General features: G+C 34.7%; 1 long non-coding RNA gene across 5 annotated transcripts in view; it reads left to right on the top strand.

The window, feature by feature from the left end:
* LOC106017859 (uncharacterized) overlaps nt 1-27,099 on the top strand; it is an 89,386-nt gene that overhangs the window by 8,912 nt on the left and 53,375 nt on the right. For 2 of the 5 annotated variants that reach the window (XR_011809818.1, XR_003497471.3), the window contains exons 1-6: nt 7,564-7,689; nt 9,061-9,312; nt 16,468-16,622; nt 20,453-20,561; nt 24,403-24,484; nt 26,543-26,675. This is a non-coding gene — a long non-coding RNA (uncharacterized lncRNA). Of the gene's footprint in view, nt 1-7,563; nt 7,690-9,060; nt 9,313-16,467; nt 16,623-20,452; nt 20,562-24,402; nt 24,485-25,943; nt 26,030-26,542; nt 26,676-27,099 lie in introns of those variants that run through there. The other 3 variants (XR_011809817.1, XR_011809819.1, XR_011809820.1) reach the window with 3 other exon arrangements.

Genomic DNA, 27,099 nt, shown 5'->3' with positions numbered 1-27,099 from the left:
TAAGATTTAATAGTCTATCTTTTTGGATAGAGAATGTGACTACCTCCACACAGCGTGCCTATGAGTGAAATTGTTAAGGTATGTTTATGAATAAAGATACCTTTCAGATGAACACATTGAGATGCTTTAAGATACCATTCATCATTGTCAGATGCTCATTTCATAGACCAGAAAACCAGCAAAGGTGGCTGTACTGAGGGTTTTGCCCAATGATTCCTGCATAATTCTCAAGACCTACTTAAAGTACAGCCTTAGAAAGGTGACAGTCACTTTACAGTTTTTGTGCAGTAAAGAATCTGTCATATTACTACACACCTTAAAAAAAAAAAGCTTTGTTTTTCAAATTATGCCTGATTTGTTCTACTTTTGTCTGCTAGATTAAACATTTTTTTTATATGGGGAGTCAACGCACCACTCAATGTCAATGAAACCCACATTCATTGTAGATGAATGATCCCAGGTTTTACTGTAGAGGTCTCTGGGGATGAAACCCCCTTTTTTTTTCTCTAGTTAAAACAACAGGGATTGCTACCTATAAGACCTTTTGTTCATGGAATCTGTGAGTTGATTAAAGTTCAAACAAAATATTATTTATTTATTTCTTCCACACATAAAAGGCACATAAAACAAGCTGTAAAAATAAAAAAGGTCCCCTATGATCTTATTTACACTTTGATCTTTTCTTGATGGTTTCTTGAAGTTCATGTCAGGTTCTTCGCTATTCTGTGCGTATCATGCTCTATCCGTGTAAATTTCCTTACTGGAGCGTTTGCTTTTACTGACATATCCTTGATTTTCCCTCACTGTGCAAACGCTGTCCTTTTTTAATACGTAGCATCTTCAATCCTAGTTTCACAATGGAAAAAGTAAGCTCTGTTTAGCAAGGAGGGGAGGTGTTTGTCAACCTCATACCTTCTCCCATACAATTGGACAACTATTTTTCTCTTCCCGTATTAGAAAATCTTATTTCTCACTGTTCTTTGCCTCTCTTCAGGCATATTGTTCAGTAATATAATTAACTGGATGTGCCTTTAGAAGTTTAAGCATCCTGCCTGTCATTCCTGTCCTCTTCAAGAGCAGGTCTCAATGCCACTATTGGTAAACCACCTGCTAGAGGTGTGTGATTTCAGTCCCAGCTCAGTCAAGATGCACAGGCGTTGCAGACCAGTGCTGTCAGAAATTCTTCCAAATTTCCAAAGAGGTTGGTAAGGACTTTGGTCTCTGTTATTGCTTAGATATGATGATCAGGATATTCATAGTCCCAGTCTTTAGACCCACAGCCATCAATAGATGTGTTTGCCATTTCAAATGTTAGCAAAAGCACTTCTAATTGTGATGATGATGATTAAGATGTGGATAAAGTCAAGCTCTTCTGGTGAATTTTTCTTATATGTGTGAGTTTCCGTTTTTTCACATGGAGTATTCCTATAGCTTCTGGATTTCTTGCTTATTTCCTTACTTCTGTTTAACTTGAATGAAACTAGATGATTTTTCATTTATCCTTATCTCTAAGAATTATTCTTTCAAAATCTTGACATAAGAGGGGATATTTTTGTCTTTTCTGTAGTCTCTTAAATTGCTTGTTCTGAGACTTCTGTAAGCGTGGCTATCTCCATGTCAACATGTGTCATGGGGTGTGTGGGGTGCATCATAGTGTCTGGGGGGTGGGGGGTAAATGGTGTCAGATAACTTCAGTTGGTATAAATAGGAAAGATTAGGCATTGATGTGTCAAAAGCAAAAGCTTTTTGATAAGGAGGCGCATTGGCAACCTTGATTGTAGCCTCTATTTAATGTTTGTATGCATATTTTATTATTCCAATATTTTTGAATAGAAATTGCATTTTTTCACTGAAATTCATAATTCTCTTTAATTAAGAGATAGGAATTTGGGTTAAAGAGACAGAAGTCAGAAGTCAGGGTTACAATATCTGCTAATAGTAGTTAAGCACCTAATATAAGCTAGTTGTCAAAAATGTTTATATTGTCAAAGGAGAGCTAAGTAACTATGTGAAAAGTCTTAAGGCTAAAACCAAGGTGAATTGCCCTATATAAGTTCTTATCCCATCCCATAGGTTAAAGAAAAATCCTAAACAACTAGTTTATACTCAATGACTTTAAGATTTTAAATCTCATGTAATCTAAATAAAGCAAAAAAAGCAAAAACTCCCCTTAAACCAGTGGCTGAAATAATTTAAGTGTTGGTAACCAGTACAGCTGTCATATCTGCATTTCTTCTGTAGCTGGACAGAAGAAAATGAACTATCCTTAGGTTTTTTACTTTTTCTTATATAGCTGATATAAGGAAATTTACAAGCTTACCAAAATTCAAAATTTATGAAAAATCAGATTTCAAATCTTAATAAAATGCATTTTTTTCATATTGCTACAGATGGAATAAGCATATAAAATTCAGTGAGCAATATAAATTCAACTATTAGGGTATTGTCTTACTCTTTCTGTGAGTAATTGTTAGATACCTCAAAGATTGGTTTTAACTGATTAATATTCATTAATTCACAGGTATCAGAATACCATGGGAATTGGTGTAACTGTCTGGGAAATATTGGGTGCCTAGCACTCACTCTCCACTGAGAGTGAGTTAATTTAGGTTAATCCTTATTAACCATAGCCATTCTACAACTGGTATATTTTAAAAATAAAATCTTGGTCTCAAACCAGAAGCTTAATATAAACAATTTGTCATTGCAGAGAACTTTTACCTAGTGCTCTGCGTAGCATTCCTTCCCCTTGCCTACCATGTGATTCTAATGAGGTTCTGATAGGTGAGATTGGAAGGCAATTTACTGAGGAGGTCATTCAGTTACCCTGTCACGGGTGAAGACACGAAGGGTTTGGGAACAAATACACGAGGCTGTGCAGAAGGAGAGGTGAGAGCTTGCACCAGAGCTAAATGAGGAATACCAAAATCTCTAACCATGCTTCAAGTGTTAGTAGTGTTCCCAGAGAAATTGCTTTTTAGTCCAAAGGAGGTGGCAAAAGGAAGAGGAGCTAAGAATGAGATCAGTCTTCACCAGGATGAAACAGCAAACTGAGCATCACTACTACGTGCCCAAGAACTGGATGCGGCATATGTCTGGAGGATGCCTGATGGAAGGGTGAAATCCTAGAAATGAAATACCCTCTGCAGTGATGTTACCAGTCAGCTTCTGAAAGAAGCGATGCAGTATGGCACGCCTCACCTTCGAGGCAAGTTGAGATGCAGGCAGAAATTGTTAAATGAGGCTTGCGATATTATTGTCAAAGTATCGATCATATATGGCTTGGCAAGAAGGAGCTCTCCTGCTAAAAGTTGCCCGAGCACGGGAAGAGCAGCAGCAAAGCAGCTCTTCCTTCCCGCATGGGCACGCCGAGCACAGGCTTTGCAGAGGGCTGCGGGGGCTGAGAGCCCGCCCGGTGCCGCTGCCACATCTGCCGGCGCTCCCCGTGCCAAGGGGTCAGAGCTCAATCATAATCCTGTTGCCCCCCCTGCTGGTTAAAAGCCTGTGCTCATTTTGTTACTTTACACCGAGATAAACATTGCAGTCATTTCACACTTCCTTTAACATTCAATATGAATTTAATTATCATTTGTTTGGACTTCGTTTGTTACGAAGGAAAACAGTTTATCATAGCCACTCGCCTTGTTAGTTTATTCTTTTCTCGTTATTGCTTATGTGATCCTCCAAAGACTCCAATGTTTAACGTGCTCCAAACCATCAGGCCTCAGTCTTCCTTCTCGGCTTTTTTTGATGAGAAAGGTCAAAAAATTAAAAACTCACTTTTATTGAAGAGTGAACAAAAAAAATTGGGTTTCTTATGGTGGAATTTACAGGTAGCAGCCAAGCATTTGTGACTGTGACTGTCAGCAATATCTTCGTTGTCAAACTAACATGAGAGGAAGTTTGATAACCTCCAGGTAAAAGCCCTTTGATTTTTATTTTAAATTCCAATAAAATTTTAGAGGTCTTGTTTGAGGCAGTATTGTTTGTGGAATATGACATCTCTGTCTCTACTTTCTGTCTTAATGCCTTGTCATAGTTCTTGATGTCTGCCTGTCAGCACAGCAAGAGGGATTTTTTCATGTCTGAGTAGTCACCTTAATGATAGCAGATGGAAACACCACAGGGGGTCCAAGCCCATCACACTGTCATTGTCACAGACTGCCCTGACCTGTTTCCACTCCTCTATTTTTTTGTCCCTTTTTAAAGGAGAAATGGATGGTAATTGAAAAGGATCTTAAGCAAGACTTATGAAGCTGCAGACAACATGATTCCCTGCTATCTCTCTCTGTTTTCACAAATAAAGTCTTAACCTCTTAAGCACCAATAGCAGTAGAAAGCAAGCTAAATTGGTAAAGCTTTATAAAGATTGGCCTACAAAAGCTTTTTCTTTTTCCCTTCTCGGGATGCATCCAAGCTGTTACACCCTCACCGTGGTTGGTGGGTGCTTTATTTTTTTTTTTTTAGATTTATCATTTCCAGCACAGAATTACCCATTTCCTCATGAAAAATGGCTGTGCTGTTTATTCATTGCCATGCTATCTGTTGTGATCATGCTGAAGTATCAGAAAATTATGCATATAATGACAGGAAACTTATGGATTCGTCTCAAACGAGAAGTGAACACTGAGTTAAATTCTTTTTTTATTTGCATTTTAAGACTTTTTAATGAAGATACTCAAAGCTACGTTAAATCTTAAAATACAGAATGGGACATGTTTATGATGCGGAAGAAACAAGCAGATTATTCATTTTGTAGAATATTTTTTAAATGAAAATGGCGCACTAAGAATTAAAGGGTTTGGGGAACTAAAAGGTGAGATCAGATGCTTGCTGGTTTTTTTCAGAGTCACCTTGAAATGTTTACATCTGTTAACATATTTTAAGTGACTATGCAGTTTTGAAAAAGCTACTAGACACCTGCCTAAATCCTTAAGCCATGAGTTAACTTGAAAAATCTAGCTGTGATCTAGATGTTTGATTGCACCAGTGATCTAGCTAATTGATTCAGAAAATGCCTGCGTTAAATCTATATTCTAGGTATGTTCAGAATTGATTAAAAATACGAAAATAAGTGAAGTAATAAAGTGGCAAATCTTCCAGTCATTATTCAGAAAAGATTTTAACTGAAACACATTATTCCATTTGTTTTACTCATATTTTTATTACTTTATATATGCCCAATTTGACCATATTTCATACATCAGAGAATGTTTGTTTTTGTCATTCTTATAACCAGTTTTAAACTAATAAGACATACTCGTTTGTAATTTAATGAAAAAGGGAAGGTGGGCTCTTGCATGATTATTAATAATGAATAGCTATAGCAGTCAGATTTCAAAAGCAGTTCTACTCTTTTTTCCTGACAACCAATGGATTTCCTTAGAAGAGCAGTACTATTGTGCCAATACCGTTTTATTTCACAGTGTGACTGCTGTGTCTCTTTTACAATGTTACGAAGTTGTATTCCAGTCAATTACAGAATTCTTCTTAAAAAATCAGACAACTAATATTGGGAGATGTTACCAGAGTTAATTAAAAGTTGTTTGTTTGTTTTTGAAGTTGAGCTGCCTGCTCAGTACCCCTGCGGTTTTAAAATAAAAATAAAAAATAAGCAAACTGCTAACCTTGATTTCTGATTATCTGCCTCAAAGACCCCAACTGACAACAAGAAAATAAGTCTGTATATTAGAAACTCATTACCCATGAAATGTTGTTAAATGTACACATTGGAAAATGTTGGAGGAAAAGACATACAAAATCATATTTTCTCTAGTTTATCTGAAAAATGTGATTTGTGTCCAAAAATAATCGTATGAATTTTCATGACAAGTCTATTACAATATCCCGTATTTAAAAGAGATTATTTTGTTCTCAATTTCATCTTCTAACAGATTGAATGCTTTCAGATATATACCTGTATAATAGATCATCTACTAGTAACTCATCTTCAGTGGATATTTCAGCATTGTAGTTTAGTTAAATGATATTTAAGCATGCCTAATTTCTTCGTATTTTTGTCTAAAGATTTTTTATAGTGGCTATAATTGCAGAGCAGTAAAGATGATCATGTATTTCCAATATATTTTTTCCAAACAGTTCTTGTTTATGTCACTAGAAAAGCTGGTGCTAAAAGGATAATTCAGTGTGATTGGTGTCTATGACCTCTAGGTTAATAAAGACAAAAAGCTGGCTGCAGAGAGAATTAGTGTCTGAGGTGGAAGTACCTGAACTAATACCAGCAAGTGGCTGTGAGATTGTTAACTTTCTGTCTGACATATAAAAGTGAAATATAGGTGTTAGTATTTTCTCTCTTAATTCATTCTGCAGAACATGCGTTGTTACACTGTGTATATATAATCTCATTACTGTTTTTTTTACAGCTATTTGATTTTACTCAAAGGTCAGCCTTCATGTTATTTCTATTTCCACATCTCCCTTAAATTGTGTTCTGAGATTGACCTTTGACAGAATATCTGCAGCTGAAAACAGTGGTATCTCAGTTTATTTATAAAACTTTTCTGGATCCTAATGTTTATCTGCTGATTGGATATGACAAGTGTATTAACTCCTGCTTTGTCAAAGTTCTCTGAAATAATAAAATAATCAGACTTAGAAAGCGTAGGGAGAAAAGACTTAAAGGAAATCTAAACACTGAAAAGTTAGCCTTGCAAATCAACCTAGAAATGTGCTGCTTGGTAACAATATAACATTATCATTAGTTCTTCATGGTTTGAACAGGTATAAAAATTATTAAATATATTCCTTCCTTCTTATATAACAGGATGTGTCCTAAAATAAATGATATCTATATTCTTGTCCACAAAAAGGCTATATATAACCTATATCAATTCTGGAAAATGAAAATAAAAACGAAGGGCACTTGTTTTGGTATCTGTTAAAAAAAATGCCTTCATAATAGCTGACATGCAAAATCAGATGCTGCTTGTGTTTCTTAGTGCTTTATGTGCACTTCTGTCCCGTGGATAACCTTGATCCCATAAGTGCTTGCATATTCAAGTTCTGAGTAGTCTACGTGAAACGTATGAGTGCCTTCCTTCAATTTAAGGAGGTTGCTTATGTGCTCAAAGCAGACATAAGCATATGTGCTTACAGATTTAGTCTATATTTTCATTATTGCATGTGAGTGTTAATTGAGGAATACTGGCCTGGAAAGTCAGTGATCCACAACAATAATAGTCTAATTTCTTACAAACCTTTCATTGCTCTTGCTCACTGGATTACTTTCTGGAGAATACTTGAGGTTTCCACAACCAAGTCCTTTGCAATGGCTTTTATATGATTATGTAATGCAATGCTTGTGTGCATCAGTAACTAGTTACAACTTCTGCTTATACATCTCTTCCCCTGCTGTCCGTCATCTCTTCTATGCTTAGTTTTGTGGAGATGACCAAGTAAATTCTTCACTGTGAATTGTGAATGCACAACTTCTCCTTTGGGCTGGTACAAGTACTGAATCCAAGTTGATTCTGTGAAGAAAACCTCCAAAATGTATCTGTCAAGATAAACTTAATTTCTGTTTTTGTATTCATATAGGGTACTGCTATCTTTTCACAGGGAAAAAGTAGGAACTTCAGAATATGGAACATACACTATTTGATATCTTTTACAAATACTAGGGAAAAGCCTCCCCTCATTGGAGTTCACAGCAAAATTCCAAGCCTGCAGGTAAGCCTTGCATTCCCCTGGAGATATGTTGTTAGAAAACCGGCTCACCATCATTCTCTCTTCTTCTCTAAGGCTTGCAATTTAGAGGATGTTAGAATTGTGGCTGAGAGAGAAAATGTCTGGAACATTGCTCTGCTCTTATAATCCCTGCAGTCATTATCACTGTGATTGTTTGGAACAGTCTGGGGATTGTTTTATGCTACACTTGGGGTCAGAGCAAAAACAGAATTAGTTCATCTTTGTTTTTCTTCTTTGTTCCACTTTAACTGGAATGTTTTGATTTTATGATTTGAGTTTACGTTGACTTTGTGCTGAATAAGATACCTTAATAAAAGACCTATAAATGTGTACTATTTGTACACTTACTCTGTTTTCTAAATAGCAATATGAGACTCAAATGGAATTCTTATGAGATAACACTTGTTAAAGAAAATATATCCTTTCCAAAGTTCTTAAAATGAATCTGTTTGTCATTGTTCACTCTTAGCTGGGGAAGCTTGTACAGGACTCCCAGAAAATGCCAAGTGTACAGATTAATATGCACTTCACAGCTTGACTACGATTGACATGAATAGCTGTTTTATACAATAGAAAGCCAATATATTCATTTTTGTTGCAGTGCAATGAAACTGATGTTGCTTAAAAGTTATTTTGCTTTGTATCTTTCTCATTTCCTGGTTTTTGTGACTTGCATTTTCTTTGTACAGTCTGTGAACCAGCAAGATGCTGTTACTGTTTCATTAATTTAGAGAATGTACTGTAAATGTACTACCAATTAAACATTTTTATGGTATTTCATTTTATAAAATATTTTGAAACAAATGCAAGACAAGCATCTGTAGCAAAATAGATATATGCTCCTCTACTAGGAGTATGTCTTTGTATTTACAGAAAACAGTATTATAGAATGTTACTGTAATACCTTTTTTTTTTTTTAACATAAAGTGCCTCAATACAGAAGTAATTAACTTATTTCAAGTGCATTAATAACTGAATATTTAGATGCAGATGAGTTTGATTACTCGTGTAAAATCGAGGCAGTTCATCCCAAAGAATGAAGTACTGAATTAGGACTGATAACTCATACGGTATGAAGTAGTTACCTACATCTAGATTCACCTTCTGGTTAACCGAGGTGAATACACATTTGTAAAGAGCTACTTGTTTCATCTTAGAGTACATTTCTATGTAGGCTTGTTGAATTGCACTTCACTGGTGCTTATTTATCTGCATTGGCTTTAGACCCCAATTGGCTCAGATTTTGATATCTTAGGCGAGCTGAGACGAGCCTCGCTCTCCTGGCTGTTCCTATTCCTCAGTCACGGACAAACCAGTTCTGACCTTCATTTTGTGTCTGACTTGTCTTTACAGGAGTTTAAATATTTTTGATTAAAGAGTCTATGCAAACAGTTTGCCACTATGATCACTGCAATGCAAACTCAAACAGCTTTGGATAAATTCCTGGTCTGACTCTGTTACTGTGTAAAACTCAGCAGACACCACTGGAACAGTTAGTTCCCTTGCTTGGTGGGATGAAAGACGGATGCATACAGAAGAAGCTGAGAGGTGATTAGCACTTCTCTGACTTGAAGTTTTACACAACTTCCTTTGGGCAACAGAACGGTAATATACTTCACTTTTTTTATAATAATGAACTTAAATGATTTTTATTCATTGTGCATTGTTATTTATATTTTACCAACTCAGTCATCCAACATCTCAAAGTCACGTGATCAAGAACATTTGAAGATTGCCAGGGCTAATACAAGCTTTTCTTTCTTTCTTTCTTTCTTTCTTTCTTTCTTTCTTTCGCTGATTATATATTGGTATTAGAAAGCAGGATGAAATAATCCATCGGTTATGCATCTGGAATGAACACTATTATGAATTATAATATGTTATCTTCAAAAGGCATTTTTAAAAGCTAAATTCAGAGTAAAGGTGCCAGATATATTTTGATTTTCAAAATCTGAAAGTTCAGTGAGGTAAGGAAAATGCTAAGAGGATTACACTAAGAGACAAAAGGCTCTGATGCATGTTCTGGATGTGTATACTTCTAAAATGTCTTCAGGTTTAGGTATTAGAGCTGAGCCCCTGGCTGTTACTCTTAATCTTTTATTGCCAAGTAAAACCTTTCCTGCAGAGTGGAATTCAGGATGTATAATCCTTGCGCATAAGCTTGGGATTGCAGCTAACCATGGCAATTACAACCTGTTGTTCTTTTATTGGTGCTGAGAAAGATCGGCTATAAACCAGCAAGCTGGGATAGATGACTAATCAAGTGATATCAATCTCAGCATTTCATCAGCTATTGTTTTTTGGGGGGGCAGGGTGGTGTGGGATTTTGGTAAATAAGTTTTGCCCTTGTAGAGTTCAAAATATTTTTACTGGGTTTTAGAAGTTATTCTGTACACTTTGGGGGTCTTTTGCAGAAAGTGGAACAATTTAAATGTATCCGTAAAGTTTGCTGATTTCTTTCATTCAACTGGGAAATTTTCAGTATTCTACGGATATTTCAGGTCCAATTTTCCATTGTGCTGCTACATGTTATGTATAACCACCAGTCAAGGCATTTTGAATAGAAGTGAGCATAGCAGATGGAGACCCATTTATGAACTGCAAACAATTATGAACATGCTAAGCAGAGCTTTAGCCCATTACTACAAATGCTTTGTTGAACTGTGGTTATCAAAATGAATGTTTGTCAGTATCAAAAAAAAAAAAAAATTATAAGAGGAAGAAACTCATACTATTTATTATTAATTAGATTATGATTAGATTACACAGGCATTCTTTATTGATTTTTTTCTCTTAATATTTCAAACTTTCATTTAGATAACTAATTAACAAAACCTTTTTTTATTATCTTATTTACTTTTTTTTATTATTATTTAATGTAGGCTTCTGTTAGATTCATTAGTCTCTTGTTTCTACTTCTAGGTTTTATACTTTAATTGAAGGTCAATTTGATGTTTTCTTAAGTGTGTTTAAGGGAAATTGTGCAATGGTTAGTGCAATGAAAGTACCCTGTCTGAAATGTATGTGATAGAAGTTTTGTGTGGCACAATAAAACAGTCTGTAATTTTTTACTGCTTTGCAAACTAGCAACTTTGTTTGCAGCTCTAATGATCTAGCTCAGTTGGTTGCTAACTCTCCAACTGACTGTCGTGGGCTGCTAGTCTTGAAGAAACTGTAAGACTGAAAAAGTTGAAGTCTCCAAAAAGGAAGTTATGGCCACTGTTGCTTGTTGTAGATACTGTTCTGGTTGTGCATTTTTTTAAACATTTTGAAGTGGGCTAAGAGAAGCATGCTTCTGACTCTTTAAACACTGTCACAACAGTATTGTCTGTATTCCTGAGAACTGGGCTGTGATCAACCACTAAATGAAATATTGAAAGGTTGAAGCCTTTAACCGACTTATTAGATCATACTGCTATGATTCACAGGAATTTCCTTGTGGAAATAAGCCGATACAACTCTTCTGCATAAAACAGAAAGGTAGCTTTGCATTTTAAGTCCAAAGTGCATTTTGTATTAAATGTACTTTGACTTCGTTAATAGGCCAAAATTGTAAGTAAAATAACATTAATTTTGAGATGTTTAGGCTGATCCAAAGTATTTTGTGTTTGCTACTGAGAAAATGAGGATGGCACTTCCTAGAGAAAACACCATCCAAAGCTATCGGTACTACTGATGTTATGGCCTCTGGCTAATCTATGACTGATCACCAGATATTGTACCCATAGGCTGTGATACTTCCTTCTGTAACAGTGTGAAAAATCAGCCATGAACATAAAACATACAGGTAACTGAACTGAGCTTTGCAGACACTTTTGTGTAAGGTACAAGTTTCATATTCTTAGGATGATGTTATAAAAGCTTAAATTTCATCAGTTTTGGAAGATCTGTCTTAGTTATTTTTGGTTTGGTGTTCTCAAGGAACCAAGTCCTTTTCAGTGTACATACTCCTGTGTTTTCAGAAATACTAATTAATTCCGTAAGATGATACAGTGAAACATCTCTTATAATTGCTTCTTTGTGCAAAAGTGTATACTTTTAATGAAAGGTTACTACTTCTGAAAAGGACTGATCTTCCTTGCATCACAAGATCATGGGAGCTGTAATGTCTCTGCCCCAAACAAGTGTGGAGGAAGAAATGAGGAGAAGGGCAGTCCTGATCTTTGTATTAGATGTGGGCTGTAGAAGGTATGAAAGTGCCCATGAAGGACAACACAGGGAACTTTTTCATCTTTCACTGTTTGCATTCTCCCTATATTTCAAATATTCCTAATATTCAATCTCCCTAAATTCAATCTCCCTAAAAATCTCCCTAATATTCAAATATTTTCCTTATGAAAAGAACAGTGGCTTCAGTAATTAAGAGTTGAAAAGGCTATAGATTCATTTGAATTTCAAACAGGATTGAATTTTATAAAGTGAGAATCAGTACCCTGCAGAAACAATAACTTCTTGGGCTAAAACATGAATGATATATTATTATATATTCCTTTGTTTAATTGCTAGGAGAAAATCTCTCTTTTTTTTTTTTTTTTCTTTATTTTGTTAGTGTAACCAACGTACCAAGTCACCATGAAAAAAAAATACATCTTAAAATGCTTATAGCTCAAGTAAACCCTTTTTTATTTTTTCTATTTACATATCAATATTGCAGAGAACTCTGAACCAGTGAAACATTCATGCAGTGAGAGTACAGGGGAAGCTGGCTTTTGTGGTGATGTGGGTTTTTTTTTGTTTCTTCCAGTTCTCCAATCAAGTAGCAAAGAAAGCTTTACTGTGCTTGGGGGGAATTATACTGTCTTAGCCTTGTGGTTGTTAAAGCATAAACTGATGACAAAGTCGTTATAGGAAATGTAAAGACATAACTAGGAACTTTTAACTAACCTTACTTTGAAAAAGTCATGGTTGAAATAATACTAGAAGTTAACATAATTGTTACCATGACAGTCATTGTCCTTATCAATATCCTGTAAATTCCTGTAAAGAGTAGAACAATAACTGAATATGAAATAATTCTCCTCAAAAAGCAGAAGTAACCTACCTGTGTATATTTGAAAGTGTTACCACTCTTATTTTACTTTAAACTCCATTCATTTAATATACACCTTTTCCAACTATTCAGATATTCTGGGAAATTTCTAAGGTTGGTAAGTATGCTTAGAGAGTGCATAAGTCAGTGCAAATTTTATTTGATTCTAAACTTTTATTCAAACAACCTCTTGGTCAAATTAATGACTTTATTATTAGATTTCACTGCTTTTTTTTCTCCTCCATGTGATTCAGCCACAGATGGAAATGCCAGAATGAAAGACAATGGTCATAAATTGAGAGGAGGTACAATGGTAGAAGAGGGGGGAAAACAAAATCCCTTTAAGCATGATTAAGTATTGAAACAAAATGAAAAAATACATTGTAGAATCTCCATCCTTGGAGGTTTCCAAGACCTTAATGGATAAAGCCTTAAGGAACTAGGTTTGAATTAGTGTTGACCCAGCTCTGAAAAGGATGTTGGAGTAGATATGCTCACAAGATCCCTTCCAAAATGGGTGCTTCTGTGACTTACTCTTTTGCTTTGTTTTGGTCACCAAAGCCTAAAAAAAAGCATTTTCTTAATGAATTTTCTTTTTTTTATTATTATTATTTTTTTTATTTTTTAAATAGTGGATTTGTTTTTATCCTGTTTTACCATGGCCCTTTTGCTGCAGCAAGGCAGCTATGAGTAAACCAGCTCCTTGTGATATATATCTTTAATGATTGGACTGCCTTGGTAGTCAAGAATTATCCCTCTTTTTCTGTTCTCTTAACTGACAGCAGAGGGAGCATATTCAAATGAGAGTTGATATTCAAATTTTGGATGGAAGGATAGAGACAGGGTCTTCGATATGGTTATTGGCTAGCGCAGAGCAATGATTTTATTCTTTGGCAGGGATTCTGTTGGAGATGATGGAAACTGTAGGAAAACAGCTACTACTGTTGTCCTATTTTGACTCATCACTGACAACATGGAATAATCTGATGCTATAAAAAGTAAATGCTAAGCTTTCCAAATTTATTCCTAAAGAAAAAGAGGAAACTTTTTTTTGTCACTTTGCAGTGCACTTTAATGGAAACAAGTATATTTAACTTTTTAAAGTTTTTGAAATGTCTTTGATAATGTATATGTGAATATCAGAACAGCTTGGAATAAATAAATTAGAATATATAGTTTAAGTATTTCTCTGATGAAAAATATATGGTTTTCAGTATAACATTAAAATAGTTTTGTAATGTGCTTTTTAAAGCATATTACATATCAGATACTAATAAACCCTTTCTTAGCCTACAGTCACATGCCAAAGACCTATTATTGATATTCTGAATACTAATTGCTTCCACCACATTATCTTTGTTGTGAAGCTTCACCTCTTGATGAATGTAACCAGTCGCTGAGTGCCAAATCAGCCCTATCAAGTTCAAGTCAAAGGTCTGGCAACAACAGAGCCTTTCTACGCTCAAGTACATTAGCGTGTTGCCAACTTTATTGCTAAATTTGAACTACTTGTACTGTGCAGATTTATCTGAAAGGAGATGGTGATACTGTAAGTAGCGTATCATTCAGTCAGCAGAATGAGTATTTACTCAATTAGCTGTTTTAGCCTGGGATAATGTTACACTATGATTTGGAGCTTTGATTTCTGTCAAGAATTACAGGACAAATTAAATAGCTAATTCTGGCTATTTATATTTTAAATAAGTTGAGTATAAATGTATTTTTCAGAGTGCAGCTGAATTCATAGATTTAGTTAATTCTGCTATTCATAGATCAGTTTTCTTTCTAATATACCTAAATGGAAACTTCTTTTTTCACCCCAAATAACCAGGAACAGCCAGTGCTGAAATCTGTGTCTATTCTAAATGTATTACCTCTTATTTTATTTTATTTATGGTATATGGGAGAGATTGACAGTACACTTAAAAATATTTTTGATTAATCCTTTAAAATCTGGATGTTGTTAGACTTTTGACTTAAGCTAAATCTCTTCTCTAGTTTGCTGCAAAGAAATTAGCACATCCTAAAGTGTTTAATTCTACTATGTGGCAAAAAGGAATCAAACATACTTTAATTGTCCATTTATCATATCATAAATTTGATAAGAATTTGCTAAGTAAGAATGTGACTTCTAATACAGGTGTTGTTATGATTCTAGGATGCAAGATAAACAATGTAATGCCTCAACTCATTATACAGCTATGTTACCTTTATCATATTTGACTATGGACCACTGGTCTTTGTACAGTGGAAGTACTAATCTTTGTGGTTTAAAGCATTTCTTTTTTTGTTTGTTCAGGTCAATTACATCTCCCTTTGTATCTAAATTCTGCTTTGAGGTTCACCTAATATTTGCATTAAAAAAAAAAAAAAAGTTGTGAAAAAGCAATCTAAATATGAAGCACATAACTGGAAACCATGGTTGAAGTAAGAATAGGGTGGTCTGAAAACTTCTTTGAATCTACCTAAAAATACATTTATATGGGAAGTTTGTTAGACTCAAATTTTTGTATACTTTCTTGTATTTCTGCTGTAGTCAATCTAGCAATTAAGGAAAAAAATAACTTTTCTCATGGTGTGGCTTCAGATACCAGATGAAAATGCAAAGCCTGTGACATTTCAGACACAGAACTGAAATTTTTCAGTCCAGTTTTTGGATATGCTGCTGAATCATTTATTTTCATACTTAATTAAAATGAATAATGTTTTAATTATGTTTTAACGTACAAATCATAAGCTTTAATTACTGTTTATTTTGCTGTTCTGTAGCATAATGTTGTCTGAAATGTTTCCAGTAAATAAACCATGTTCATACAGCAGGTTCTTAGAAACGATAAGCAGTCTTTGCGGACATATTTTTGCAAAGAGATCTTAATCAGTTATTCAGAAGTATTACATGGTTGTACAGAAAGATGGACAAACAGAAAATATTTATAGAAATATAAATATAATGGAAAACCTATCAATGTTCTAAGACAGTGCAATATGATCTAAGAAGCTGTCAGTGGCGTTTTCTGTTACAGCTTTTTAAATAAGGCTGAAATTTGCAAAGATAAAACACTGACAATGTTCTTCATTTTACAATACCCAGTACAGTAAAATTTTGGAAATAAAGTACTTTCACAATACTACTGAAATATATCCATTGCAATTTTAAAGTAGAGTGTAATGAAAAAAATATTCTGAGCTATTGATTTCTAGCAAAGCTTTAAGTGATCTTCTGTAGTGAATGCACACATTAGAAGCAAAGGCTGTCCAAATGGGACTTTTGGTATGTTTAACCAGCATTGTTTCAGACTTGGAGTAAAACTTTACTTCAGCTCAAAGCTATAGATTTGTGGCAATCTTTGCAGTTCACTGAACTTTTTTTGTGTGCATACATATTTCAAGTAAACTCCATAGTTATAAGTATAACAAGTGACACGTTATGGACCCTAAATCGTTGCACTGTGAAATATGCAGAGAAAAAGGACAAATGAAGATATCAAGGGTCTGTTCCATTTTGCACTGAACTGTAAAATGCCACCCTTGTTGTACAGAAGATCACTGGTTCTGAGCAGGGCTCATTGACTGCTAAGTTGTGGATAGTGTTTCACTTTCTGCAACTGTTAATATCCTGGGTTATCCAGGCATAATGACCTCTCTATTTGTGACACATTGTTGAATTTTCTGGTTCTTTTAACTTATTCAAACCTTTTTTTTTTTTTTCTTTCTTTCCTCTCCATTCATAGGAAGGCTGGAATGATTCTGAATTGAGCCATGGTACAGAGCTGCTGAGCTGCTGGTCAGTCAGTTACAGTTGGAATCAGTGGTGCCACATCTGTAGATGAACATAAATGAAACTACATAGAAAAGGTACTCTACATCTTCACTAGATTTTCTGTAGGTAAGATTACGTAGGAATTTTTGCACAATTGCAGAAAATTTGCAATATTGTTTGGTTTTGATAGTTGTGAAATCTGATAAAATAAGTGGTCTGTTTTATAATAACCTATATTATGTTATGGTTGACACTTGATGTTCAATTTATAACTAGAGGTCATAAATTCCAATTTTATAGCTAGTCACCAAATTGCAATTGAATCATAAAAACTTATGTTAAATATATTAAATGGTCTTGAAGTTTAAAATAAAATAAAATTGCATATATTATACAGCATTTAGTTTCTGGGCCTGAATTCTTCCTCTAACCTTGTAAGGATCTGAATTTAGTGAAAGTGTGCCATGAGGATGTTAAGATATTTGAAAGCATGCAGAGGAGGGCAATAAAACTAGTAATAGGGCTGGAAGGTATGTCCTGTGAGGAGAGGCTGAGGACACTTTTGTTGCTGAGTCTGGGGAAGAGGAGGCTGAGACAACCTCATCGCGCTCTAACTTCCTCAGGTGGGGAAGCGGAGAGCAAAGCACTGGCCTCTTTCACTGCTAACCCATGTTATTTAGCTTAGTTTCAAATTTGCTGTCTGCTTCTCTTTTATTCTGTTTTCTGTGACTTACAGATCTTATTATGTAGTGAATCGTACTAAACCTTACTGACATGATAGAAAAAATATTTGCTAATTTCAGAGGACTTCAAAACCCAGGCACAGAAAAGCAAATAATATGAAGGATCTAATCTTCAGTACTGCATCCTTTTCTCATGACATCAATCCATGTTATTGTCTGTTATTGAAACACAAAATTACACTGAATGTAGTGGCTGCATTCATTCAGGGAAATATAAGAAGTATACCATAAGTAGCAGTGGAACAAAGAAAAATTTTAGGTGCTTGGCCTTTTTCCACTTTGGCTGTCTAAGGACTACAGATACCAGGTTATAGCTTCTTGATGAAATATGAACCATATTTCATAAGGGAATCACTGATATGTAATGCTGAGTCAAGCCAACTTATTTAGAAAACTGGGGAAAAGACTACCAGAGCTCGAGCAGGTATCTGGAGAGGTGGCAAAGCTGCGAACTTAAAAACTTTTGACAGCGCTTAAGGAGCTTATTATTAGACTATTTTAAATGTTACCACATTAATGCCCTGAGACTGATTCTGTGTCTGCTCTCACTCTTTCCAAATCATGTTAATATCATAGAGGTAGGAAGTTACAAGCATGCAGAATAAGTACATCAGAAGCAGCAGTTCACAAACTTTTTTTTGGAGGATACACTGGAGGATAAAGACTGTGCTGATTCACTGCCAAGTATGTAGTACCAAGCATGTAGCGAAGGAAACATCTGCAGGCACAATGGAGCTCCAGGTTTGACTACTATTTCTGGAGCCAGCTGTGACTTTCACCAGATTTTAAAATGATCCCTGGGTGGGTCTACAAATAATGGAGAAGAGCAAACTACAGCCAGTGTTGTCACTTAATTAAGTGGACAAATCAAAGAGCAATAAAATGCAGGTTCTTTTTAGACTATATACATGAAATACATGATAAAGGATGAAACTACTTGCACAAATTGTTTTTAAAATGCCTACTTCCAACGAGAGATACATCTTCAAAATTCAGCTTTTGAAAATTTTGTGTGAAAAGTGATCCTCTTTGTAATGCTAATGTTTACATCCAGATTCTATACAACTAATGGAATAGCAGTGGTAGTGCATAAACAGATTTTATTGGTAGCTAATATATAAGGCTGCAGGTGGGATGACTAGAGTTAATGGACTTGAAGCAGCTGATGGTTCCTTTAAATATATCCAACGCATTTTCTCTTACCTAAAATTCTTAGTTCTCTAAGTTTTGAGGTGGAATAGTATAAAATACCACTTGTACATATTTTTAATAAACCTTTGCTTTCAGATATCAGATTGATAAAATACATTGGTATTGTTTAATTTGATAAGTACAGCTATGTGATATACAAAAAAGCTCACAAGCTAAACTATATTTATGAAAGGAAATACCATTTAAAACCTTTCACAAGTGTGTTCCTGCACTGACAAAAGTACAGGTTAATCTTCTGGGCAATTATTTGTTGAATCACATGTAGTTTAAGTTTAATCACATGCCTGTTTAAGGCAACATTTAAAAGGGCAAAAACCTCTTGTTTTTCATCTGGATTTAAGAATTTTCTGAAATTCTCCATTGGTAGCTGAAGTCTTTATGGTGTGATGAGATTATACCAACAAAAGGTATATCTTAAATTTAGTTATTGATCATAACATTCCATATAGTTCAAGTACTTTAAAATATTCCACTTGCTGTTTTGCTACACAGCACCTGTAAAAGCACCTGCCAATATGTGCAGCGTTCACTTATCAGTAGGCCTTTGCCACTGCAGAAGGATTAAGGGGAAAGTTCTTTTAATAGATGATATCTATTAACTTGTTCAGCATGAGAGATCATTTGCGAAGATGGATATGTTCCCAATGGCATAGCTCTGAGGGTCACTGTGCCTTTTACGCCTGTGCTTCACAGAAAAGAAACAATTGGATAGGATAGGGTGAATGTTTTACTAGACCATTGGGCACATTGATTTTTATTTTCATGGATATGTAGATCAAATTGAAATAACCTAAAGGGGCTGATGTGATACCCTGGGACTGTTGCAGATGTCAAGATTTGTAGTAAGTCTGTATATTTCTAGTTCTTGGTGCTCCCTGTAGAAAAATAGCATGGGGTGTCATTGAGATCTGTCACTTGCTGACACCTGGGGGGAAAAAAATAACCCCTACCTCTGCTAGACATTTCTAAGACATATCCCAGATGAACAAGATTGTGTACTGAACCTAGTTTTGATTTATTTACATTTAAAGTAAGCGTTACGCAAGTCAGACACGCATGGTCCCGGTTGGCTGATATATCCTTAAGCAACTGTCTGTATACTGGAATGCAAAGAGTTCTGTCTTGCCTGATGTAGGATGTGACTTCAGAAATGTGTTTTTGTAAACACCCTGAAACTACTGATCAGGAACAGTTTCTATTTCAAGACTTGATGACATTGCATCTACTTAAGCAACCTCTGTTCAACTGACACGTGAAAAATGAAAATAAAAAAGAAAACTATTAAGAGCACTATAAAATGTCATTTAATAGAGAACGTAGTAATGTGGACAACTAAAATGAAGAAAAGCAAAAAAAACCTAAAATTTATTTGAAAGTTTGACTTCTGAATTCTGCAGGAATATTACGCTTTAGAAGAATTTACAGATTTTTAAATCGTTTTCCCCCCTAAGGCTCAGGAAAAATTGTTATATGCATTATTTAAATTGCAGAGGAAGAAGGAATATAAATTGTTTTAAATATCAGAATCATTCTTTCCTTGTATGTATGTAGTAGCTTTTTTGAAGTTATTCACATTTTTAAAAAGCAATCCGACTTACTTGGGTGAATATAAAGTTATCTTTACATAACGTTAGCTTTAGTAGTTCTACCTGTAACAGTATGAGTTTCAGTTTTATGACAATCTGATATTTATTCAGCTAATATATGTAAAATTGTAATTTAAAGTTTAATGTTGTAGAACTTGCCAGGCTGACAGGAAGACAGCAGTTCTTGTTTTAGTTACAGGAATAGAAATTTCTCCTTGTTAACATGTGTTATTCCCAATTTGCATATCTAATGTACAGAAGTTGTTCAGATACTCTTCTGGTAGGTCCAGAAAGGGTGATTGTAATGCAAAAGTGTCCAAAGAAATCAATCAGGGAGAGTTGATTGATCTTGATTTTATATGGGTTGAATCATGAGCTGATTTTAAATACTTTTAATTGCTATATGTAATTAAAGGTTTGGACCACTTCATTTGGAGACTGATCCACAGAGCTGGGAAATCAATTTTGCTTCAGAAACTAAATCTTTGGTTTAACCTGTGGTAGCCTTTGGAGCAGGATATCAGGTGAGATCATTTAGGGTTCCTTTGTATTTATACTCTGTTAACCACAATTTTGATTCTTCTAATTAAGTTCACTTGGTTTGTGTTTTTTTTTTGTTTTTTTTTTTTATCTTATTTTATTTTTTTTTTCCAGTATCTTTTAAGGAGAAGGCTGATCATGCCATTGTGGACAATCAGCTTGCCCGGAACACTCATTGCTCTTGTTTAACTCAATCACTCCAGCAGTCCTTTATTATCTAAAATATTATCCAAACACATAGTGAAGGTAAAATTCACTTCTGGCATACTGATTGGGTTTACCGGAGTCAGAATAATGTGATTGAGGTAAGCAGCTGAATTATATTCCAGTAGCAAAGAATGAAAGATAGAAAAGGATTTTCAAAAATCTTCATTTTAGTAACAAATGTGGATACAAATACTGCTAGTCATTAATGAGAAATGTAATAATTTGGAACCTGATTTTAAAATGCCCATGCCCTTGGTATCATATAGAGAGAACAGTTCTGGTTGAGGTAGCTTTTCTGATTTAGTTTCCATTACTACAAAAATATATTTATTCCTTTTCATTTTAAAAATTCTTAATGCATGATTAATTTTCTATTCCTTTTATCCAATAAACTGAGCTGGAGACCTTATTTCTTTTTCACATCTTTATTTACTGTTAGGTACTTATCCATGGTGTTTTCAGAAAGCAACCTTTTTTTCCCCTTGTGAAATCATGGTATTTGAAGTGTAAATGCCAATTTTTATTTATTTATTTATTTATTGTAAAATGAAATGCAAGTCTTTGAAGTACTCATTTTGTAACAGAGACAAGTAGCATCTATCAGTAGTGAGTTTAGGAAGTAATGGCTCCATCTGCTGTTAGGTGTGGTATTATTTCTGCATTTGGCAAATAGCGGATTTTGGGATGTGTCTTTCTTTTTAAACGTATTCTCTTTTTCTTTTGAGGGGGGGAAATTCTTACCACCGTAAACACTGTAGTCTTACTACAATAATTCCTGTTCCTGTTTTCTAAATATTTTGTATTTATCAAATAAATTAATATAAATATAAAACTAATGAAAACAGTGCAGGACTTTACTTGTGATTTTTTTAATGCTTTTTTTTCTTGAATTGTAGTTCACATTTTAAATTATTTAAATTATATCGTGAAAATATATCTTATTCTTCAGTTGGTATAATAACTTGTTATAACTAAAAGTCAGTATTTAGAAGTGAGGCTAACTCTGAAAGGAATCTGAAGAGCAATCTAAAATGAGATGCATGCTCCAACACTTTTAAATTCATTCATTATCAGAGGCTTAAAATGCATTCTGGGAAAGCATTTAAGCCACTTAAGCTCAAGCCTGATATGCTACTAACACATCCTGTTAACATTGAACAAGGATCGAATATAGGGATTTAGTTTATAGAAGAAACATGGCAAAAAGCTTTAATAAATAGTGCGATGTTCTTTGATCGAAGAAGTTAGAGGCATCTTATTTTTATTGCAGGACATGCAGCACATTTATGTGAAATTAATGTGCTGTGGGAAATCCTTTATAGCAGTTTCTAATGTTATGTATGAATATCAATAAATCAAAAACCAATCCACTGTCAAAACAGGTGTCCTAAAAGCTGTCTCTCAATAACAAGAAAAAAAAATTTTAATCTTCAGATCTAAACAGAAATGCTAAATTTAAAAGCATCCTTCCTCCTCCAAGAAGTATTTAAAAATAAATAAATAATTACAACAGAAAATTTTCAAAATAACAGTGAGTTACTGTTTTGCTTACTTTTAGTAGTTAAAGGAAATAGCACATACTTTAAAACATATTGATTAAAATTAGGTATATTTTCCTGGGTGTAACTATGCTGCTGAGAGGTTCCTTTCTACTTTGGTCAGGTGAAGTCTTCAAATGACAACAAAAATCTGGACAGTATGATCACAATGATCTTCATACAGCGTTGACAGGCACTCCCCTTTATTAGTGTGTGTTGCTGGTGATGAGAACCCTGAGCTCTTGTTTGAGTTCTGGTGTTTTGTAGGTCAGCAGGTTCATACACATTACTATCAGCACGGACAGCATCCATGGACAATCAGTGGAAGGGTGAAAGAGTATTCACCAAAGTGTAGGTTTTTTTTTTTTTTCCAGCAGCCTTGTCATCTAAAAAAAAAAAATTTAAAAAGTTAGGTTGCATTAGCATGTAAGTGCTTTATATCCAGTGATTCATGCTGTTGAGGATTCTTTAAATTGTGCCTTTGTCTGAGCATTTGATCATGTTAAACACACGAACATTTTGAAAATGTTTACAGAAATGTTGGAAATGTCTGCAGTGCTATATACTGATAACCTTGGGAAAAATGGGGGAAAAAAATTAACAAAACCCTGCCAAGTAATAGCAGATCTCTTCTAGCAGTAGATTTCCCTTTTTAATCTTTTCAGATTGACATTGGATTCAACTTGATTACTCAGACAAGTTGAATAGACAGATAAACTGGAGATTGTGTTCTTATTGCATTGTATGCTATTTGGAATTATTCTAGAATGCTTTGAATAATCACAAAATATTGTCACAAAATGTCAGCTGTACTATTCCTTATTTCAGTAGGCATACTGATTATTTACTTCAATATAAAATATACTTCAACATTAAAAAAAAATTGCAGTTTAGAAACCTTTCTCCTTATAATATACAAAGTTTCTGATTATAACAGCTACAATACTTCAGTTCTAGCCTGTATGTCTTCTAGAGGGGAAAAAATACTAACAATAGTAGATCTGTTTGAAACGTTGTATTTCTCTATATATTTCCTATCACATTCACTTTATTTGTAGTGTCATGTTGTTTTAAGTTGCAGCATATGTAGGCCAACAAAAACTGACATAAAGGAAAGCAGCAAAATGCAGTGTAATGATATGTGACACATCATCCAGACTGAGAAGAAAATGTACTTTCTTGGATTTAATACCTGCTGCTTACTGTATTTGCCATTAATGTACACTCTCCTCTATGCAATCAACATATAGTTAACTTTTTTATGTGAGAGAATAGTATCTACTGAAAAACAGTAAAATCATGAGGTATTTATTAAGACACTGATCCATAATTCAGTCATGACATTGCTTTTCTTTTTCATAAACTTTGTTCTTATGTAGAAAGGAAAAAATAATTTTATATTTTCCCCCCTTGAATGTTTATTAGCCTAAAAATGTAACGATATCCTTACTTGCAGTAGGTCAGGTTGTATACTCTTTTTCAGGTAAATGTTACAGATAATTTATAAGTAAAAATTTCAATTTGAGAAAGTGAGCAAGATAAGCTAATTGTGTTCTTCAGTGTGCTTTGTTGCAAGTTTTGAAGGTGCATTTCCCAATAGGTTTCTATGTAATTGGTGTGCACTGAAAGCAAAATCTATCCTAGATGCATGTGTTGAAATGTGTTTAGAACTAAAAATAAAACTTTATAAAGTATTATTTGATTAAGAGTAGAACTGTCTGCAAAACAGTTTTCCTGTCCCGGAAAGGTTTGAGGTTTTTTTCACGTTCATCACCAGGAGTTCATTGTGTGTTCACTTCTCTGAAAGAGAGAGGTTCTCCTGTGTACCCACAGTGGCTGTTTAATGCCAAGGAAATGCGGGCCTATAGGTACTGTGATGAATCAGACAGAAACAAGGACTCCCTCATCAGCTTCCACGCCGTCTGGCCTACTGGCATAAACGTGCCGCACAGTGCCATGTGGCAAGCTGGGTTTGAGTACCCATGTGGTTAATAACTATCATTTTACTGTGTTAATTTTAACTTAGATTTGTTCTGTTTGTTGTCATTGCATGGCTGCCAAATGCTTTGTTCTGGCACAGAAGAAATGATGGCATGGAGTCAGGAAGAAAAGGTGAAAAGTGAACAAGAAAGAAACCAGAACCACTTCTCTTAGTAGCACTGGTAAGTAAGGTGAGCATTATGTTCTTGTAGAGGAAGAGTGTTATTTAAGGAAATAGACTCCAAGCTCACAGTTCATATAGCTGGGTCTGAAAAATATGCCAGAAATCTAAGTTAGCATATTCCATCAGAATTAAAATACAGATGGAACTGAAGCAGCACAGGAAACTTCAGTGATACATGGTCTATTCAAGGTGATAAACAGGAGAGGAGTTAACATTACTGATTGGTAATTTTTGTTGTTGTTTTCTTAAGAAGTAAAAACACCCCACTCTTTGCTGTACTGCTGCTGTTGTGAAGGGATTTAATTTAAAGGAAAGTGTTTTCCTAAACTGAAAATATCTGCACTCATGGGAAACGTCTAACAGAAAGCTAAATTAAAAATAATGTAGCTGAAGCTTAAAAAAAAAAAAAAAAAAGGCGCTTTATTGTTAAGCATGTCTAGTAACATTTAAGGTCAGAACAACAAATTAAACATTATGAAGTGTTCTTAAGGTATGAACAAAAAAGTTCTCTCAGAACATGAGAGTAGATTTGAGTTTAGGTGTTTAAGTGTTTTGGTTTTTGTTCAAGCCTAGAAGTTCTGCTGAATCAGTGGAATGTCCATGCAGAACTGGCTTTGGAAAATGTCTGTGTGTTTAAGTATTGTAGCAATACCTACTTTAAAAATGAAATTGTTTATGTTGATACACTCTTGAGTGACATAACAGAGAAAAAAGATGGCTTTTCCTATACTTCTGAGGTACTTCAGCCTGTAACTATAAGAGTTTAATACGTTAATAGATTTGTTTGCTAGTGTTAACTGTCAAACTGTTTGAATAGTTACTAGTTTTGGTCTAACTTTTTGTGGTAAATATCTATACATTTTCTATTAAAGATAGTACAGATGGTCACAGAATTTAAAACTAAAGCCTAATCAAATAAAATGTATATTAAGGCAAGACTCCAAAACGTGATTGGTATCAAAGAGTGAAGCACGTGGTCTTACATGTGCTTCAACCACACCATTGCTGGGTGGTCAAGGGAAGTGATTGTCCCGCTCTACCGTGCGCTGGTGCGGCCTCACCTCGAGTACCATGTGCAGTCTGAGGTACCACAGTATAAGGCCATAAAACTATTAGAGATCCTCCAAAGCAGGGTGACAAAGTTGGTGAAGGGTCTAGAGGGGAAGACACATGAGGAGCAGCTGAAGTAACTGGGATTGTTCAGCCCAGAGAAGAGGAAACTGAGGGGAGGCCTCATGGCGGCCTGCAGCTCCCTCACGAGGGGAGTGGAGGGGCAGGCACTGAGCTCTGGGGACAGTGACAGGACCCGAGGGAACGGCATGGAGCTGGGACAGGGGGGGGTCAGGCTGGATTTTTGGGTGCTCCTGTGTGGAGTCAGGAGTTGAACTCCATGATCCTTGTGGATCCCTTCCAACTCAGGATACTCCATGATTATAAATAAAAAAACATTCTTCCAGTTTCACCATGGACACAGACTTCTGACAACTGCTTGGATAGAAGTGTTGGAGCCTGAGAAATTGGCATGTTTCAGGCGTTTGGACATGTAAGCAAGGATCAACAGTATTAAGTAGATAAATGATTTTATTTAATTAAAATAGTAACATTTTCTTTGATTTAAGATAATCAAAAATGTATGTATATGGTATGTTTTAATTTAGAATATGCCATATAAAATTCCTTTAATATTTCATGGAAATGCCTACCTAAATATGTTACTTAATTACATATGATTATCTAAACATAAGGATACATTTTTTTCCTCATGTTTATAAGAATTCCTGTTTTGAGAGCTGTCAGTCTTTATTCTTAAACTGATACATAATGATAAAAGATTTTTATACATTTTTCACTTGAGTGCATATGAAAAGGTCATTATCTAGTTGTACATTCAAAAACTTTGTGAAATACTAAGTTATTTACACACAGGAACTTTTTGTAATATTGCCTACATCGATGACCACTTTTCCCATCATTCCTGGTGTTTAGATTGTTGTGATTCTGCTGATAAAGCTGATGTTTTTCTTCAGTATCCCTCTGCCTCTGTCCTTTCCTACAGGCTTACCCTGAGTTTGTCCTGACCTACCTAGAGGAACTAAATGAAAGAGGAGGTGACCCAGACAGAAAACCGCATTCACCATGGGGCCTGATCTGCAGCTCATCGGGAGATAGACAGCAGCTCAGCAGAAGAGGTCATAGTATTAAGCCAGAGGCAGATCAGAGACAGTCCTTTCAAAAACACATTTTGAAAGGGAAAATAGCGTGGAAGTCAACTTATTTCCTTAAATAACCTAATTTGATTTCTTAATTTAATAAAGTGTTTATATAATAAGCAAATAATAGTTGTAGATAGGATTTTAATGAATCAACATGTATTTTGTGTCTATTTAGATCTCAGAACTATTTTATATTCACTATGAGAAAAAAAAAAATGAAATTTCTTATTTTCTATATGGAGAAACTTGGAAGGAAGGAAAGGAAACGAAAATCACTCTGTAGGTTTGTTTCTTGATGCATCTTGACACAACTATTTGTATTTCTGACATTTTCTGTTGATCAACAGCCTTACTTGCAGAAGTAGACACACATTATTTTAATTAACAATTTATGAATTGC

Source organism: Anas platyrhynchos, chromosome 5, assembly GCF_047663525.1.
Source record: "Anas platyrhynchos isolate ZD024472 breed Pekin duck chromosome 5, IASCAAS_PekinDuck_T2T, whole genome shotgun sequence".
Classification (NCBI taxonomy): Eukaryota; Metazoa; Chordata; class Aves; order Anseriformes; family Anatidae; genus Anas; species Anas platyrhynchos.
Note: the sequence above shows the minus strand (reverse complement) of the source record. Positions and strands in the feature narration are given on the sequence as shown.